We start from the raw sequence: 19,355 nt of genomic DNA on the forward strand, positions 1-19,355 counted from the left end.
GCTCAGGAACATGAGGTGTTGAATCAGTACACTGGAAGGCTAATTCGAGTTTCTCTGCTCATCTCTTCTGTTTACCTTCTTTTGGCACACATAGGTAGACTTCCTCTAAAACATTTCTGCTTGGACACTCAGTTGTGTCCAACTCTTTGTGAGATTGTAGCCCACCAGGCTCCTCTGTCCATGGGATTCTCCAGGCAAGAATGCTAGTGCTAGTGTTAAGTTGCTCAGTTGTGTCTGACTCTTTGTGACCCTTTGGACTACGGCCTGCCAGGCCCCTCTGTCCATGGAATTTTCCAGGCAAGAACACTGGAGTCAGGTGTCATCTCCTCCAGGGAATTTTCCCGATCTAGGGATTGAATTGCTGTCTCTTGCATCTCCTGCATTGGCAGGTGGATTCTTTACCACTAGTGCCATCTGGGAAGCCCTGGGCATAAGAAGTAGAAATTATCAAAATATTAGAATAAACTTATTCTCTGTGAACATCACTTTAGATGGTAGAGATGAGGAATAGTGTATCATGTAGACAGTGAGCTAGAAAGTCATAGAGATTAATTTTCAAATTCTAGCTGTGCTCTTTACCTATTGTGAGAACTGGACAAGTTGCTTCGTTTCATGAAGCGTCAATGTCCTTACCTACAAAAACAGAATAATGCTAGGGCTTCCCTGTGGCTGAGCAGTAAAGAATCTACCCACAATGTAGGAGACTTGCAGGAGACGCGCGTTTGATCTGTAGCTAGACCAGGATGTCTAGCTCTAGGTGAGTGATCACACCATTACTTCATGGCAAATAAATGTAAAATTCTCTGGAGTAGGAAATGGCAACCCACTCCAGTATTCTTGGCTGGAGAACCCCATGGACAGAGGAGCCTGGTGCGGCTGCAGCCCATGGAGTTGCAAAGAGTCAGGTACAACTGAGCGATTTAACAACAACTGCCTGGGGCAGTGGTTGAGAATAGGACACGAGTTCATCAACAGGACGCACTGAGTAAAGGGCAAGTACACAGGAAGTGCTATTTTTATAACAAATAATACTATTAACTCTGCTACCAGCAGTGTGGAAAGGCTGGTGTCTATTTCTAATGTTGCATGTTGGGGTTGCTGTAATACAGAGACTCTGTGACAGTATCTGTGCCCCTTTCCGTTGTAATGTCACTGGCACAGTTATTTTTTTTTTTTAATTGTCTTACCTGGACCACTGCCTTCTAATGTGGCTTCCACTTTCAATCTCTTACAGTTTATTTATGTATCTTTAAGATTTTTTTTAATGTGGGCCATTTTTAAAGTCTTTATTAAATTTATTACAATATTGCTTCTGTTTTATGGTTTTATCTTTGTCCACACACCATGTGAGATCTTAGCTCCCCATTGATGGATTCAACCCACAGCCGCTGCATTGGGAAGGTGAAGTCTTAACCACTGGATTGCAAGGAAAGTCCCTCTCTTCCTATTTATCATCCAATTCATTCTTTTCAACACTGCTGCAATTATTTCCTTACAGATGTTTCTGATTATTTACTTAACACTTGTGTCTAGGATATCTTCTAAGGTCTTATCTAATAACATTGGATGCCCTTAGTATAACACGTGGGGCCCTCTAAATTCTAGACCGGGATGTCTAGCTCTAGGTGAGCGATCATACCATTACTTCGTGGCAAATGAATGGCGAAAAGGTGGAAACAGTGACAGATTTTATTTTCTTGAACTCCGAAATCACTGAGAATGGTGACTGCTGCTGGGAAAGTAAAAGGTGCCTGCCCACTGGAAGAAAAGCTATGACAAACCTAGACAGCTTAGTTAAAAGCAGAGACAGAACTTTGCCGACAAAGGGCCATATAGTCAAAGCTATGGTTTTAAACCAAAATGACTCCTAACTCACAACTTCCATCAAAAGTCTAAACAATCAATATCCAGATGCAACCTAGTTGGTGGTAAAGATAAGAAGCCATGGAGACAAGGAAGGTTATTCCTTAGGGCTGAAAGTTTTGTTCTCCTTTTTCCTTTGTAGACTAGGACAATGAGTAAAGAAGAAAGCAGTACATCTATCATCAATAGAGCTTCACTTAATTTTTTTTACTGCATTAAAAAAAAGAGATTCATAACACTGATACACATTTATATGTCTTAAATATTTGATATGACGAATTGGCCATGTTTGGTTGGCCAAAACGTTTGCTCTTTTCTTTAAGATCATGTGGAAAAACTCAAGCGAAATTTTTGGCCACCCCAATACTACGCCATTCAAAAGCAGGCTATATCTAGAATATATTAGTACATTGTTTTTAGAAAGGTTTTGAAATTTGGTAAATATGACAAAGTTTATATTCTCCCTCAAAGCTGATATATTTTTCATACAACTACCTATGTCCCCCTTCATGTATCACAGATTGTCGTAGCAAAGAGGCTTGTATAACTCAATGAAGTTATGAGCCATGCCGTGCAGGGTCCCCTAAGACGGATAGGTCATAGTGAACAGTTCTGACAAAATGCTCACAAACCTAGACAATGGATTAAAAAGCAGAAATATCACTTCGCTGGCAAAGGTCTATAAAGTCAAAGCTATGATTTTTCTAGTAGTCATGTATGGATGTGAGAGTTGGGCCATAAACAAGGCTGAGTACTGAAGAATTGATGCTTTTAACTTTGGTGCTGGAGAAGACTCTTGAGAGTCCCTTGGACTGCAAAGAGATCAAAGCAGTCAATATTTAAAGAAATCCACCCTGGATATTCATTGGAAGGACTGATGCTGAAACTGAAACTCTATTACTTTGGCCACCTGATTCAAAGAACCACCTCGCAAGAAAAGGCCCTGATGCTTGGAAAGATTAAAGGCAGAAGGAAAGGGGTGGCAGAAGATGAGATGGTTGGATAGTATCACTGGCTCAATGGACATGAGTACAGAAAACCATGAGAGATAGTGAAGAACAGAGGAGCCTGGTGTGCTGCAGTCCATGATGTTGCAAAGAGTCAGACACAATTTTAGGGGTGAACAGCAACAACAAACTTACTATGCCACAAAGTCCCTCATTTCTTGGTGATCACAGAGAGTACTTGGAAGTGACTATAGGTTATGTTGAAGTATTTTAAAAGATGACCTGTAATAATGATGTCTTAAGTATTGGGCAGAGATTGTCCTCAATGTCAGGATAAACCCTGCTCAGTTGCTTCAGTCGTGTCCAACTCTGTGTGACCCCAGAGATGGCAGCCCAACAGGCTGCACCGTCCCTGGGATTCTCCAGGCAAGAACACTGGAGTGGGTTGCCATTTCCTTCTCTAATGCATGAAAGTGAAAAGTGAAAGGGAAGTCGCTCAGTCGTGTCAGACTCTTCATGACCCCATGGACTGCAGCCCACCAGGCTCCTCCGTCCATGGGATTTTCCAGGCAAGAGTACTGGAGTGGGGTGCCATTGCCTTCTCCGAGGATAAACCCTAGTGTTGGGTTAAGAAGCACCCCCTTCCTTACTTCCTGCGACACAGTTCTAACAAACAACAAAGCTAAGCCTTGCTTGAATCTCAGAAGATAAGGAACTAGAAGACTTATGTAGAGAGAGTCTCTTGACCATGAGTCTTTGATCATGTCTTCAATTTGATCCAGCATATCTCTATTGAGAACTTCCTGTGTACTCAATATTATATAAAGCACAACTACCCTGGACAGGACTTCAAGAAAGTGTCATTTTGTTAGGCTCATTAAAGCCTTCAACACCACCCCAGCTTTGCGTAAGAACAAGATGCTATATTCCATCACTAAAATCATCTCTATGAGGAAGCATGGTATTTTCCAGAATCCAACAGGTTGTCCCCCACCCCCATGAAATTATTTCAATTACACCCTGAGGGCCCATGTCTTCTCTCTTCTCCGAATAGACAGTGGATAGTGACTCACTCTGGAAACACTGACCAATAGTCTCTAAATGGCTTTAGATAAGAAGATTCTGACCTCCATTTGCAGAGACTGATAAATGGCAGGGCCAGGAAAGGAGAAGTGTAGAATCCGAGGGATGGAAAAGACAAGGGTGTAAGGATAAGATAAAAATAATCTTTGAGAAAAAAGATCACTAGGACCAGGAAGCTGCTTCACTGCTGATGAGTCCTCCGAATGGCCTCCTAACCAACAGCTATCAGTCAATTACTCATAAAATGTACACTTTAAAATGATATTCATCTGTGTCTCCAACTGTTAACCCCAACCAACAGTTCTTCCATGAATAATCCAAAATATGATGGTCTGGAAAAATGTAAATCCCCACCACCACCATTCATACAGAAAAACCAAGAGGGTCTTGAATGTCTTCTTTCAAGATGGTGATGAAACAGGAGGAGGGGGGCTGGGCACAACCTTTGAAAGAATAGAATAGCCTGAGGACACGACATAATTCGATTAGAAACAAGCAGATCCAAGATGGCAGATGAGTTGCCTTCCACTGGACCTTGAACCCCAGTAATGTTTATCATAACACATCAGCATGCCAAGTGACACAGCCAGTAGTGCTATGACTGTTTCAAGGCTGACTATCAAAGCCCAAAATGTGGGCAGTGGCCCAATTCCCAGAAATATCTGATCCTTCCCCGAAATAGTATAATTGTCCCACTCATTAGCTTATGAAACTAGCCAGCCCATAAAAACCAACTACATCATATTTTGAGGCGATTCTCACCTTCTGAGATGGTGCAACTCTGTGGAGGGAGTTTCTCTCTAAATAAATCCACTTCTTACCTGTTACTTTGTCTCTCACTGAATTCTTTCTGCGATGAGACATCAAGACCTGAGTTTCATTAAGTCTTGAAACCAGGGTGTGGTCTCAGCCAAAAGACCATGAGTTTTGGCCAGGTTTGAGTCCTGGCCTCAAGTTCCAATCTGGGTTTTGACTGGTTTCAAGTCCCAGCTGTGCAGGTTCAAGTCCCAATTTGAATTACAGGGTACCAGTAACACTAACAAAAAGCCCATATCTTTCTTCTGAATCAAGGTGGGACTAGATATAATTAGCCTATTTTTTTTTTTCGGCTGTAAAGAGTTTGGATAAAGAGATCATCAAACTAAGAGTAAGTTCAACATCATAGTTACCATGATGGTGTATGATATCAGTCAGTGTCATGGGAAAATATTAATTGAAATGAACTAATCCACTCAGTACTGAGTGCAGAACAATCTTGGGTGTCAAGCTGGTGAAGGAAGTTCCACTTCCTGTTTGCCTCTCAGATCCAGGTAACCAAGTCTACTAGAGGCCTGGTGAGGGGCTGCTTCTTTCCAACTAACCAAGTTATGAAAAATATCCTCCCTGGGACTTAATTGGAAACAAACTAAAAATCAGATCCATCCTCTTTAACTGAATGGAATCTGAGCCTTCAGAATTGGGTTTACACCTAAGCTGAAGGTACGATTGTAAGTGATCTTCTACACTATGGCAAGTGTGTAGGAGTTGGGGAGGGGGGGCGGTGGGTGCTGTATGAAGATTCAAGAGGAGAGAGAAGAGATGATACAAAGTGATACTCTGTGGATGGGTCTTCACAGTCAGTCTACCTGCATCATTGTCTAAAGGCTTCACGCCCTTTCACCTTTCACCAAGCAAGCCACTCACCTGCTGGTCATGTGAGGCCATAGACAGGAGAGGTTTCTTCTACTCACTAGACATGTAAACAAATTGATATAACCAGAGGATAAATCAAGATACACTACAATCTCTTTTCCAAAGCAAGCTAGTGGCAATGCTTCATTCTGGATCACTTCCTGAAAATGATGTCACCAAGAAGGGCTAAATAGCAGGTCCATGGGTCAAGGACAAATACATAATGGAAATTAGAATGGGAAAAGTCCCAAGGAAGATAACTGTCAGCCTCTTGACCCCAAAGAAATGAAGTTGTACTCTACCCAGATGAAGTCCAGAAAGGTTAAGTGGGTTGGCCAAGGTCACAAGATTAGTATGTGGTAGGAAGTTGAATGGTGAGCAAATCTCATCTCTATCTCCTGCCTCTTCTTAAGCTCTCTTTTGACCATTAAAAAAAAGGAAAAAAAAAAAAAAAAGGACAGAAATCAATAGTTCTAACTAGTGTGTTTTTCTCCCAGCTGCTCAAAGTGAATGAGCTGAATGTATACATGTGTCCCCTCTTTGAGCCTCCCTCCCACACCCCCATATCCCACCTGCTATGTCATCACAGAGCACAGAGTTGAGCTCTCTGTGCCACGCAGCAGCTTCCAGCTATCCGTGTATTTCACATACGCTCCCGCATGCATGTCTGTGCTACTTTCCCAGTTTGCCCCGCACTCCCCTGCCCTCCCACCTGTGTCCATATGTCCACTATGTCTGCAGCTATTCCTGCCCTGCAAATAGGTTCATCTGTACCATATTTTCTAGATTCCACATATGAAGTAAGTCAGAAAGAGAAAAACGTGTCATATATTAACATATATGTGTGGAATCTAGAAAGTGTGCGTGTGTGTTTAGTCCTGTCCAACTCTTTGTGACCTCATGGACTGTAGCCCACCCCACTCCTCTGTCCATGGGATTTCCCAAACAAGAATGCTGGAGTGGGTTGCCATTCTCTTCGCAGGGGAATCTTCCCTACCCAGGGCTTGAATCTGAATCTCCTGTGTCTTCTGCATTGGGAGGCAGATTCTTTACCGCTGAGCCACCTAGGGAGCCCAAAAAATGGTACAGAAGGCTTAATCGGTGCTCTGAGGTGACAAGCTCCTATTCCTAGAGTATCAGTGCAGTAATAAGTAGCTAGCTGCCTACAGGATGAATTTTTAGAAAAAAAGAGATAAAATAAGTTTATGTCTTAGAATGGTCTATGAAAGCAGTCACACAAAAGTCTGGTTTCTCAATAGAATTTTATCCTTGAGCTTTGAGAGAAACATCATATTTTAGCAGCAATATTACAAGTAAGAGCAGTGAGTCAGAGAGCTGATGATGATGGTCACAGAGCAAAGGGATACATTTTCCAGTCATGAAGAAAGACAGAGTCTATGTTGATTGGTCCAATTTCCTTTTCTAAGAGTAGCCCAGATGGAGTTGGGGTGCTGGTGTTCTCCACTTAATTGTCACTGAGGCTATACTTAAATGCAAATTACCACTGGTGGAATAATAATAAAACATTCTTACATTCATTATAGTGTTGTAGAATTTCTTAAAATTTTCCATTAGAATCATACAAAACTAATGAAGTCGGGCAAACACAAACTAATCAATTTTATTAGCAAATGTGTCCCAAGTCTCATAATTAACTTTGCAATACACTGAACAACTGTTTATTGAGTACCTACTATGTGTCAGTCACTGTAACAGCTGGTGGGAATCTATCAGCTGAAAGAAGACAGCGAAGTCCCCTCCCTCTGATTAGGCTCCAGTTTCAGAAGCAGACAGATGAACAGATGCTCATCTGACAAATTAATGGATATATGGTAAATGATGTTAGATGGTTAAAATAAGGCTGCTGCTGATGCTGCTAAGTCACTTTAGTCATGTCCGACTCTGTGTGACCCCATAGAAGGCAGCCCACCAGGCTCCCTCGTCCCTGGGATTCTCCAGGCAAGAACACTGGAGTGGGTTGCCATTTCCTTCTCCAATGCATGAAAGTGAAAAGTGAAAGGGAAGTCGCTCAGTTGTGTCAGACTCTTTGCCACCCCACGGACTGCAGCCTCCCAGGCTCCTCCGTCCATGGGATTTGCCAGGCAAGAGTACTGGAGTGGGGTGCCATCGCCTTCTCTGTAAAATAAGGCAAGAGGATAAAAAGTAATAGTGGAATACTCTTGTAAGGTAGTATAACAAGAGGTCTCCATCTCTGAAAAGGTAATACTTGAGTAGAGATGGGCAGCTCTCAAGGAGGGGATTGACCTTGGCATATGTATGGGGAGATTCAAATGACCCAAACAGGGATGAGCATGTTTGGCCACACAGGGAGTGAAGGGAAAGAAGAACATATGAGTCAGAAAGTGTGGCTTTGGGGAGATTACACAGGATCGTGGAGGCATGGACAATATCTGGACATAATGAGTGTGTTGGAAGCCACGCAGGATGGTGAGCAAGGGAGGGACTTTGACTTCAGTCCTGAGAATAGCTAAAAGGTGGGATAAGATCAGAGATATGATTCGAATTCCGGACATCTTTTCCTATACTTCTGTGAAGCAGAAAATCCCAGGATATCTAAATTCAGCTTCCAGTGTTACATAGTTCTTTAGGTCCCTAAAGCTGACTTCTTATATCCTGTCCTTCCCTCCTTGCTCAGGCAGATGAGGTGAGCTCTCAAGATGAATTCTGGGTTGTCCAAACCAGATGGGATCCTGTCTTGTCTGTTTTCCCCATCAAAGACTTACACAGATGTGGTGAAGTACAAAGAACATTCAGTTAGGACAGGAGATATCAATGTATGTCACTGAAGTTACTAAAACCTCTTAAAATAGATGAGCTATTTCTGTCTTTCTAAAATGGAACTTCTCGCAGCAGTGGAGCTAGATGGCCTGGGATGGTCTTTTCACTTCCCTGTTATTCCATTGGTTTCTTTGCCACTGTTACTGACATCACTAACTGAGAACACCAGGCGCAATGTCTCACACTCTGCAAATGTTAAATTAAGACACATGAAAGCCACAATTTGGGAGAAAATGTTTGCAAAAGACACATCTGGTAAAGTGCTTTTACCCGAAATATACAAAGAACACTGAAAAATCAACAAGCAGAAAACAACCAACTGTATTTAAAAAATGGACCAGAGATCTTAACAGACCACTCACTAAAGAAGATACAGATGCCACATGAGCATATGCTTTATATAAAATACGTTCCGCCTCATATGTCATTGGGGAAATGCAAACCGTAATAAAAGGAGACCACTTCACACCCATTAGAATGGCCAAAATCCAGAACACCTCACCAAATGCTGGTGAGGTTGTGGATCAACAGGAATTTTCATATACTGTTGGTGGGAATTTAAAATGGTACAGTCACTTTGGCAGTTTATTTGGTAATTTCTAACAAAATTAGTACTCTCACCAAGTGATTCCTCAATTGTGCCCCTGCATGTTTACCCCAAAGAGTTAAAATGTATGTCCACAGAAGAACCTGCACAACAATGTTTATAGCAGCTTAATAAGTAATTGCCTAAATTCAGAAGCCATCCAGATGCCCTTCAATAGGTGAGAGGATGAATAAACCCTGGTACATCCAGACAATGAAATATTACTCAGCACTAAACAGAAATGAATCATCATGTCATGCAAGGGCATGGAAAAAATTTTAATGCATATTGATAAGTGAAAGAAGTCAGTCTGAGAAGGCCATATACTGTACAATTTCAACAATATGACATTCCAAAAAAGAATGAATATGGGGAAAAAAAATCAGTGGTTGCAAGGGGTAAAGGGGAAGTGAAGGATGAGTAAGTGGAGCATAGAGGATTTTTAGGGAAGTGAAACTACTCGATATGATATTATTAATGATGGGTACATGACATCATCCTGGAAGAGGGCACGGCCACCCACTCCAGTATTTATGCCTGGAGAATCCCATGGACAGAGGAGCCCGGTGGGCTACAGTCCATGGGGTCACAGTGTCAGACATGAAGTAACTTAGCATGCACGCACATGACGTTATCGACTTCCCAGGTGGCGCTGTTTTTGTTGTTAATTTACTAAGTCCTGTCCGACTCTGTGATCCATGCAGTGCAGCACATCAAGCTTTCCTGTTCTGTACTATCTCCCGGAATTTGCCCAAACTCATGTTCATTGCATCGATGATGCCATCCAACCATCTCATCCTCTGTCGTCCCCTTCTCCTGCCTTCAATCTTTCCCAGCATCAGTGTCTTTTCCAATAAGTCAGCTCTTCACATCAGGTGGCCAAAGTATTGGAGCTTCAGCTTCTGCAGCAGTACTTCCAATGAATATTCAGGACTGATTTCCTTTAGGATTGACTGGTTTGATCTCCTAAGAGTCTTCACTACCACAATTCGAAAGCATCAATTTTTTGGCACTCAGACTTCTTTGTGGTCCAACTCTCACATTAATACAAAGCTGTTGGAAAAACCATAGCTTTGATTATATGGACTTTGCTGGCAAAGTGATGCCTCTGCTTTTTAATACACTGTTATAATGTGTCATGGCTTTTCTTTCAAGGAGAAAGAGTCTTTTAATTTTGTGGCTACGGTCAACATCACTGTCTGCAGTGATTTTGGAGCCCAAGGAAATAAAATCTGCCACTATTTCCACTTCATATGTGGCACTAGTGATAAAGAATCCACCTGCCTGTGCAGGAGACATGGGTTCAATCCCTGGGTCAAGAAGATCCCCTGGTGTAGGAAAGGATGACCTACTCCAGTATTCTTGCCTGGAAAATTCCATGGAGAGTGAAGCCTGGTGGGCTACAGTCCAAAGAGTCACAAAAAATTGGACTTGGCTAACCACACACACACACACACACACACACGGCATTATTAATTTGACCACACTCATAGAAGATTCAACACCTAGAGTGAACCCTAATGTAAACCGTGAACTTTGGGTTATTATGATGTGTCAAAGTAGGTGCATCAGTTGTAAAACAGGCATCCATCTGGTAGAGGATGTTGATCTTGGGGGAAGCCATGTGTGTGGGAGTGTAGAGGGGATTTGAGAAATCTGTACTCTTCCTTCAATTTTTCTGTGAACCTAAAACTGCTCTAAAAAGTGAAGTCTATTAAAAAAAAAGAAAAAGAAAAACCAGAAATGCCATTAGAAAAAGAATAGCCTTAATGTACCCGCTTATTCATTCACCATTTTCTCCTGAGTATTATTAAGCACCCACCAAGTCATACGCCATGATGTAAGCAGAGAGGTTGTAGCAGTGAGCAATGCAGATAGGAACCCTCCCCTGTGAAGGAAAAAGAAATAGTGAACAAGTGAAAAAATACCAGGGCTTCCCTGGTGACTCAGACAGTAAAGAATCCTCCTGCAATGCAGGAGACCTGGGTTTGATCCCTGGTTGGAAACATTCCCTGGAGAAGGGAATGGCAACCCATTCCAGTATTCTTGCCTAGAGAATTCCATGGACAGAGAAGCCTGGAGGGCTTCTACAGTCCATGTAGTCACAAAGATTAGGCATGACTGAATGGCTAACACTTTCACTTTATTTTCACACAAAAATTAACATCATTTCAAATGCTATTAAGAAAAACAGTGAATCGGGCAATGAGACCATAAAGTATTGTCAGGAGCACAAGGTGAAGGAGGCATTAGGATAGGTTAGGCTCAAACTGGAATACCAGGAAGAAAGTGGCGTTGCAAAGACCTGCCATGATTAGTATGGTTGCCCCAAGTGACCACGCTCAGAGCCCCAGCAGTTCATTATCCCAGAGATGAGACTGCTGTGCACAGACATATACAGGCTAATGGGACCCACGGTGGCAAGTGAATAACAAAAGCGCTCAGGTAGTCCCCTTTTAAGCAAGGCAAGGAGGGAAGTACAGTTTGTGGAAGTCAGCTTTAGGATGGAAATCTCTGAATTGCCCTGACAGCTGCCAGCCTCTGGAGAGTCTGGAAGGTCCTTCAGTGATGCCTTGGACTGCCCTTCTCGGCACTCCCAGCTCCCAACCCCAGACCCCTCCAGCCTCCTGGCTCTCTGCTCTTCCAGGACCAGAGACCAGCTCTGGGAAACTCCACAATTAATTGTCACTCTCCCATAATAAAGCACCAAATGGGGACTGTGGTGGAGGGTGGGTCCAATTCTGATACAAGGGGAGAGTTCTTAGGCTCTCTCAGGACCCACAAGCCTTGAATCCTCTCCGATAAGAAAGTGAAAGAGACAGGAGAAATATTGCATCACACTTCGGTATTCCTGCTTGGGAAATCCCATGGCCAGAGAAGCCTGGCGGCTACAGTCCATGAGGTTGCAAAGAGTCGGACATGACTGAGTAACTTAGATTCCCTTACATTCGGAATCAAAAAAGAAATTATACAAATGAATTTATTATTTACCAAACAAAAAGAGACGATTTAGAGAACACACTTATGGTTACGAAGGTGGAAAGATGGGGGGATAGTTAAGGAGTTTGAGATGGACATGTACACAGTGCTAAGTTTAAAATGGATAAATGGACAGGACTTGCTGTCTAGCACAGGGGACTCTGCTCAATGTTATGTGGCAGCCTGGATGGGAGGGGAGTTTGGGGGAGAATGGATACATGTACATGCATGCCTGAGTCCCTTCTCTGTTCACCTGAAGTTATCACAACATTGTTAACTGGCTATACTCCAATTAAAAAAAAAATTTAAAAAAGAAAGAGCAAAAAAGGTATCAATGTCTCCTGTATTCAAGATTGTAGGCAAAGGACCTTTCCCACGTGGACTTTATTTTCAAGTAACAGAAGTTTATCCCTTTGCCAAATTAAAAGACACAAGAACAGCAAAAGACACGCTAATCCTGTTTGCTTATGTCCTGCCAGGCATTAAAAATAAGGATTTGTAGTGGATTAGTCTCAACAATGCAGGACTGAAATGTTTCTATGTTGGGTGGCAGTTCCTACCTGCTTTTGCTAATGTTCTCAGGTCCTTAGTGAATTTATGTTACATTGTCTTTAATGACTCAAGATCATTTTTTAGATCTGAAGACCTACCAAGTTTCACAAAATGGTACCAGGTTACCAAGTATTTCAAGAGTAACTATCTGACTTTTCTTTTGTCTTGATTTCCAATTTTTTTTTCATTCTCTTCCTTGCTTTCTCCTTTCCACCTATTATTTGTCATTGTTATCACAAAGTAATTATAATAGTATAATCCTTATTTTGCACGTCCATCCTCCATGAACCCCCTCTGGATTTGCTCTAGGTGTGGCAACTGATTAGAATTGGGTGCAAAATTAACATAGTTCAATTATGAGTGATGGCTTAAGAGCATTTCTATGAATAAGATGTTCATAATTTTGCATATGGACACTGACATATGGTTTGGCTGGTTTTTACTTTTGTGCTAGAAGCTGGCAGTATCCCAAATAAGTGAGGTTGAGAGAAAAAGTTATCTGCCTAGCATGTGAGATCATCATATTAAAATGATGATTATTATTTTAATAACCTCTTATAGAGTCCTACATAAAAATCTTTTGTACTGGACTAGTGTGTGTATCACATTGATTCAAGCAGGTACCATCATTATCATGGAAAGAACACTAAACTTCAAGTCATAAAAACCAGTCCTAAGTCATTACTTTGATACTAAATACTTGCTTGATGCTGTGAAAGTTACCTAACGGCCCAGTAAGAGCAACAATAAAATGGGTCAGATCATAATGATTGATTGGCCTCACAAAGTTGCTTCAGAATGAACTGAGGGCATGAGTATGGAAAATTCTTTGGAAAAAAAAGAAAAAGGTACTATATGCATGAGTGTGTGCTTGCTCTTAATTACTTGTCAGCCTCTATCCTCATTTCTCCCACGGTAATGACTAACAGAAACTAGAATATTAAGGAAGAACAGAACCAAGTCAAAAACAGAAATCCAAAGCAGTCAAATCAACAACAGCAAAAACAACTAGAAATAATCAGGGGGGAAAAAAAGCTCACTTGTAAACAAAATGATTATTTGATTGTAAATGAGTCACATAGAACTTGGCATAATTATGCCACTTTTTTCCGGAAATTTTTAGATAATTTCAATTCTATTTAAAATGCTACTGATTAGCAGACTGGACTGGAAGTCAGAATACTGGTCTTTCCATAGGCTTTAATAGAAAATAATTGTGCATCCTTGGGTAGATCGCTTCCCCTGTGTGGCCCCGATTTTTCCAGAGAATGAAGGTGCTGCAACGCCATCCTTTAAACTCTCCCAGTCTTGCTACTTCCAGGATGTAAAATAAGAGGACAGGCAAGTCCCTCTTGGTCTAGGATGTGAGTCTTCTGTTTCAGGAGTCTCTGGGAACTCTGAGCATCAAAGCAGAGCATAACGTCCTCACCTCTTTGCATTGAAAGAAGACCCATCACCCACAGGTCATGAGCTGCTGGAGAGCAGGCACTGAGTTCTGGGCTGTTCAAAGCAGCAGTGTTTTGATCCTTCTCATCAGTAGTCATCATTAACCGTTGCAACAACACTTTTTATATCTCTTCCTTCTCTAATTCTCTGGAGGTCATCGGTCAGGTAACACCACAGCAATTAAAGAGTAGGAAGAGTTTGGCTTAGTGTACTCTTTGGTTGGGCATCCAGAATGGTGGGCATAGGTGTACCCCTGTGCATGAGGGAGTCACTCCTGTGGTATGATCACTCTTTTGGTAATAATGGTCGTGGACAGAGGAAGAACCCCAAATAGCTTCAAAGTCAGACCATGTGGGAGTTGCTTTCACTAGGTCCCTAGCTCTTTTCCTTTTGATATCAGGCTGTGTGCGTGTGTGTGTGTGTGTGTGTGTGTATTTAATTGCACATGATAAAAACATACTCAAGATTAATGTATTGAGTGATTTAATTTTTACAGATGGTAAAACTAGCAGCACTTAACTTGGGAACTAACATCAAGGGGTTGTCCTGCCAGCAGGTGCTTAGCAATTTAAAGGCTGTTCTGGTCCTGTTACTTGATCTCCAAATCTGATCTCCAATTCAGATAGAGATCTCAGATGCCCTTGGTTATATAAAGCCCAATCTCCTTTCCCAGAAAGAGGGTTTTCATCAAACCTGTAGGCTGAAGGGTTCCAGAGTAAGTGCACAGCCACAAAGAAAGCTACGCCTTTCAAAGGTCAAGATAATAAGATCAGCTGAGAAGCCATCACCATCCTGAATCGCTGTGTCTTGGGTGACCCGTGGTCACTCAGGTTGCTGCAGATACTAGCTATTTCGGTGTTAATTCAGAGACATGGATGCACAGAGTGTCGGAATCCCAGGATCAACGTTCCATGGTTGTTGGCAACATTAATTGATCTCAAACAGGTAATTTAATGTAGTCCTCTGGGTCCTAATGTCCCTATCTGTACCATAGGGCCATTGTTTCAGGAAAGCAGGAATTCGCTTTTGCTGCCAGGCCAGGCTCTGACACCATGTCAGACATTGCTACTGGATACCAGTGCTCTTTCACACCTGACATTCTTTCTCAAAACAGTGCTCTAAGAAATCACTCACTAGTCAAAACAAAAAAGACATGTAAGAAGCAACATTTTGAAATCTGTGATCTAGCATTGGAGTGCCAGGAAATCCACTCTACAGGAAAACTGGGCAGGGGAAGGCTGATTGGTAACACTTTCCAGTTTCCATGGTATAACAATGCCCACTTCAGCCATCTTAAGCTAACAATGAAGCATCAAGTGGCCTGCAAAATTTCTAGGCGTTTTACAGTCAGCTCTTGCAAATGGCTCAAAATCAGCTCCAGCATATTTCTGTCAGTGACCATCTGGCTGACTTCCTCTGGGATTGACTGGTTTGGTCCTTGCAGTCCAAGGGACCCTCAAGAGTCTTCTCCAGCAGAACAGTTTGAAAGCATCACTTCTTCAGCACTCAGCCTTCTATATTAGACATCGCAATTAACAGCAGGCTCAACATACCTTGTAAATATCAGGAAGACTTCTTGTCTCATCCCTGTTTTACTTAGATAAGGCCAGGTAACTAATTCTGGCAGGTGTGTCCATTCTAAATTAAAGGTGTGCACTTGAAATATGTCTGCGTGGGTCTCTGAGTGACTCTATGGAACAGAGACCATGCCAACACACATGAGGTACATAACAGAGTAAGAAAGAACCTTATGAAGCCACTGGAATTAAATGGGTCATGTTATACTACAGAAAAGTCTACATTATTCTGTATAGTACAGTTAATAAAGTGCTTTCCAGACCTTAAATTATTGTGTTGGCCAAATATTCATTTGGGTTTCCCTGTAACATGTTATGGAAAAATCTGAACAAATTTTTTGGTCAACTCAATTTTATGTGTATCCTATATCCCTTCAGTCATGTCCAACTCTTTGCAACCCTATGGACTATAGCCTGCCAAGCTCCTCTGTCTGTGGAGATTCTCCAGGCAAGAATACTGGAGTGGGCTGCCATGCCCTCCTCCAGGGTATCTTCCCGACCCCAAGATTGAACCTCCATTTCATGTCTCCTGCATTGGCAGGTGGGTTCTTTACCACTAACGCCACCTGAGAAGCGCAGCCCAATATAGAAGCTGGAATAAATGATCTTAGGTGACAACTGTATTGTTAAATTTATTGTTAATATATAATTCACAAATCCATAGAGTTATTAGCCTATGAATAATCTTTGCTGGTATTGTAGCTCCTCCCTCGATTGTCATCTGAGGCCCACACTCCAGTGATAGATTATTTTGTTCTTGCCACTCAAAACTTTCCTCCAGCAAGCCCACTTTCTGAGCAGCTAGACTGTACCATGGGGCCATTTGCCCCTGAAATGCATGAGTTACTGTTTATCCAGGGCTGATTCTACATGCTCTGTACTTTACCAATTTAGAAAGCATTTGTAGTATATAACACACTCTCTCTATATACAGAGGAGGGAGGGGGAGAGAGAGAGAAATGGGACTTTTCTTGAATAAAAACATGAAACTTTTCTGATAAACAAGGAAAATAAGGAAACAATGAACAAGCTGAGGAAACAGCAAGGCTGAAAGAGTTAAGCAATCTTGATTAGTCTTTATTTGTTACTACTAACAAATGCTTGTATCTGGACTTGTCCTTCACAAGGCTAATTACTCTCTGACTCCATATGAATTACACTCTGCACCTGGCATTCTTTTCCCCCTTACACTCCCCTGTAGCATTTTTTATTTCAGAAAAAAGGTCATGGCAATAACTTCAGAAAAGACTAACCCTAGTTACCAAGTTGCCTGATGCCAGTTGTGGCTGTTTTGAAATTTTACAAAAAGAAAAAAAAACAGCAAGACCTTCATTAGGATATACAACCTCTCCCTGTTTCCCAAGGACTGAGGTACAGTTCTTAAGGCACTATTCTGTTATGTTCCCTCTGGCTGGCAGATAATCAAGCTACTCTTTCTTGGTCCTCTCCCCCCACCCCTCTCTCCTTTTAGCACTGATGCAGAGAGAGCCAATATTTTGCAATTAATATCACACTAACAGCAACATTGGCAAGTGTTAGGTACAGCATGTTCAGAATTGATCAACCTGGCAAACCTGAGGTATAGATAAGAGAGAGTTATCTGTGGTTTTATTTTGAGAGATCTTAAAAATTCCTTCTGAATCCAAATAGCTTCCTAGTAAGTTTATAACACAGCTTGGAGTTCTCTTATTAAAATTATAGCAATTTGGCCAAGTAAACACCACACTTACTATAAATTTCCCTGGGAAGGGTATGGGTTGGTTATCAGTCACTTCCATCATCACAGGAATGATGATATTCGAAATAATTCCTTTCAGGTAGTTGGGTGAGATGTATGCATTAAAGAGCTTGAATTTTTGTGAAAGGAGAGAAATAGGCAAAAAGGAAAGAGGTCATTTGGAAGTACGAACATTGCCTAGGGAACTTACTTTTAAGTTCCTCAGCAATGCATGAATCAGTCAAAGAAGGTACAATGATTACTGACATTTTACATATGAGCACAACACTGAAAATCAGAGAAGGCAAAAGTCTCGTCTTAGGTAATACTACTTATAAGAGATAAAGAACTGATTTAAATTGAGGGTGATGGTAATAACCTTGTTTATTACAAATACAGGATACTTTGGTTTAGTCTGTCTGAAATGTAGAAGTCGTCCTCTTTTTTCCAGACTTCTTTTCAGCTTGACATCAGGTACCAGAATGTTTCAGAAAATCAGGTCTGAGCAGCAGACTTGTTAATGGCAGGACAGAGATCAGGCTGAGGCTGGAAATACCCTGGGACCGGTTGAGCAGGTTGCTCATTCCTGCTCCACGAAAGGATGAGGGGCTCAGAAGAGCACAGAGAGAAGATGTTGGGTGTTGCATGATGCTGGGCTTGTATCCATCTGTCTATTTCACTCAGGCATTTTTTTAAAGAAACAAATATCTCTGGTCTCCCTACAATCCTGTCTACACTATCCTGTCCACAGAGATAGAGAAAGCAAACTCTGTCTTCATGAGTTAATAGTTCAGAGGAAGAGGAACAATAAATGACAAGCAAAGAAATGAGCTGCATTTGCAACAAACATTAAGAAAATGAAAGAAATGCCTTGAGAAACAGTTGCAATCTTGCTCTTTGGTGAAATCCTCTAAGACAGGAATGGGGTGGGGGCAGGCATGTGACCTCTGGGGTGTCCTCGGTCTAGGGCAGTAAGATGTGACTTACTTCCAGCAAGGAGAATGGCCGGAAGATTTCCATTTTCTCACTGGCTCAGCATTCCCACCATCCCAAACCCAAGAAACCTACAGATACAAGGATGAGAAGCAGGAAAAATCAAACTGGTCATAATAATAAACACAGGAGTCCCATAGCAGGAATTTTAACTTAGCCCTGGCCTCTCAGGAGGTTGCCTTTATGCCCATCCCAGAACACCGGAGAGAGCAAAATATCAACGATAATAACTACCAGGGATTTAGAACAATCAGGCACAGTGATAGAATCCACACTTGTGAACAGCCTATACAGGAAAACTGGGTCAGATTTTGTACAAAGAAAGCCAAGAAAGATGAGTAACAAGGGACCAGAAAAGCAGGGTAATGATGACCAGGTGCAGGTTCTGTAATTGTTTCCTATTTCCCGTGTGACCGTGTGACATATTTCATGTTCAACAACAAATTTAGCTGAGTGTGGGCCTACAACGGGTCAGGTATATTATTATGTTTAATGTCAAGTCACATTATGTAAAGTCTTCATTTTGGGCCAAAAACGTAAAATAGCACTGTTTCTAGACACAGCAAGATCATATACTCCTACAGCAAAAGATTCTTGGAAAGCTCATGTAGTCTTTCATTTTCTAACTCCAAGCAAGGAGAACGGCTGGAAGATTTCCATTTCAACTCTAATAAAGGCATTTCTCCATGGTGGCCTTACCCAGAGCTTCCTGGAGTTTTGAGTATTCCTTCTAAGAAGGCCATGAAGGACAGCTTGAATGGAGAATCTGAAAGCCAGGATAAGATTGGAAGAAAGTGCCAGGGTATCGGATATAGCAGTTTATATAGTTAGACATACCAGGGTTCAAGTCCAAGCTTAGCTAATTTATGTGTGAATCTGGGCCAACTGCTTAAGCATTCTAACAGTCAGAATCTAGCTGGGATTCAAATGCCATCTGAATATTTAAGCAGAAGGAATTTGATTCAGGATTTACACAGGTAATGAGAAAGCTTAGAAGTCTAATACTGCTATATTTAACATGGATAATGAACAAGGACCTACTGTATACACAGGGAACTCTGCTCAGTGTTATGTGGCAGCCTGGATGGGAGAGGGGTTTTGGGGAGAATGGACACATGCCTGCTGCTGCTGCTGCTGCTAAG

This window comes from Ovis aries, chromosome 18 (assembly GCF_016772045.2).
Source record: "Ovis aries strain OAR_USU_Benz2616 breed Rambouillet chromosome 18, ARS-UI_Ramb_v3.0, whole genome shotgun sequence".
NCBI classification, from domain to species: Eukaryota; Metazoa; Chordata; class Mammalia; order Artiodactyla; family Bovidae; genus Ovis; species Ovis aries.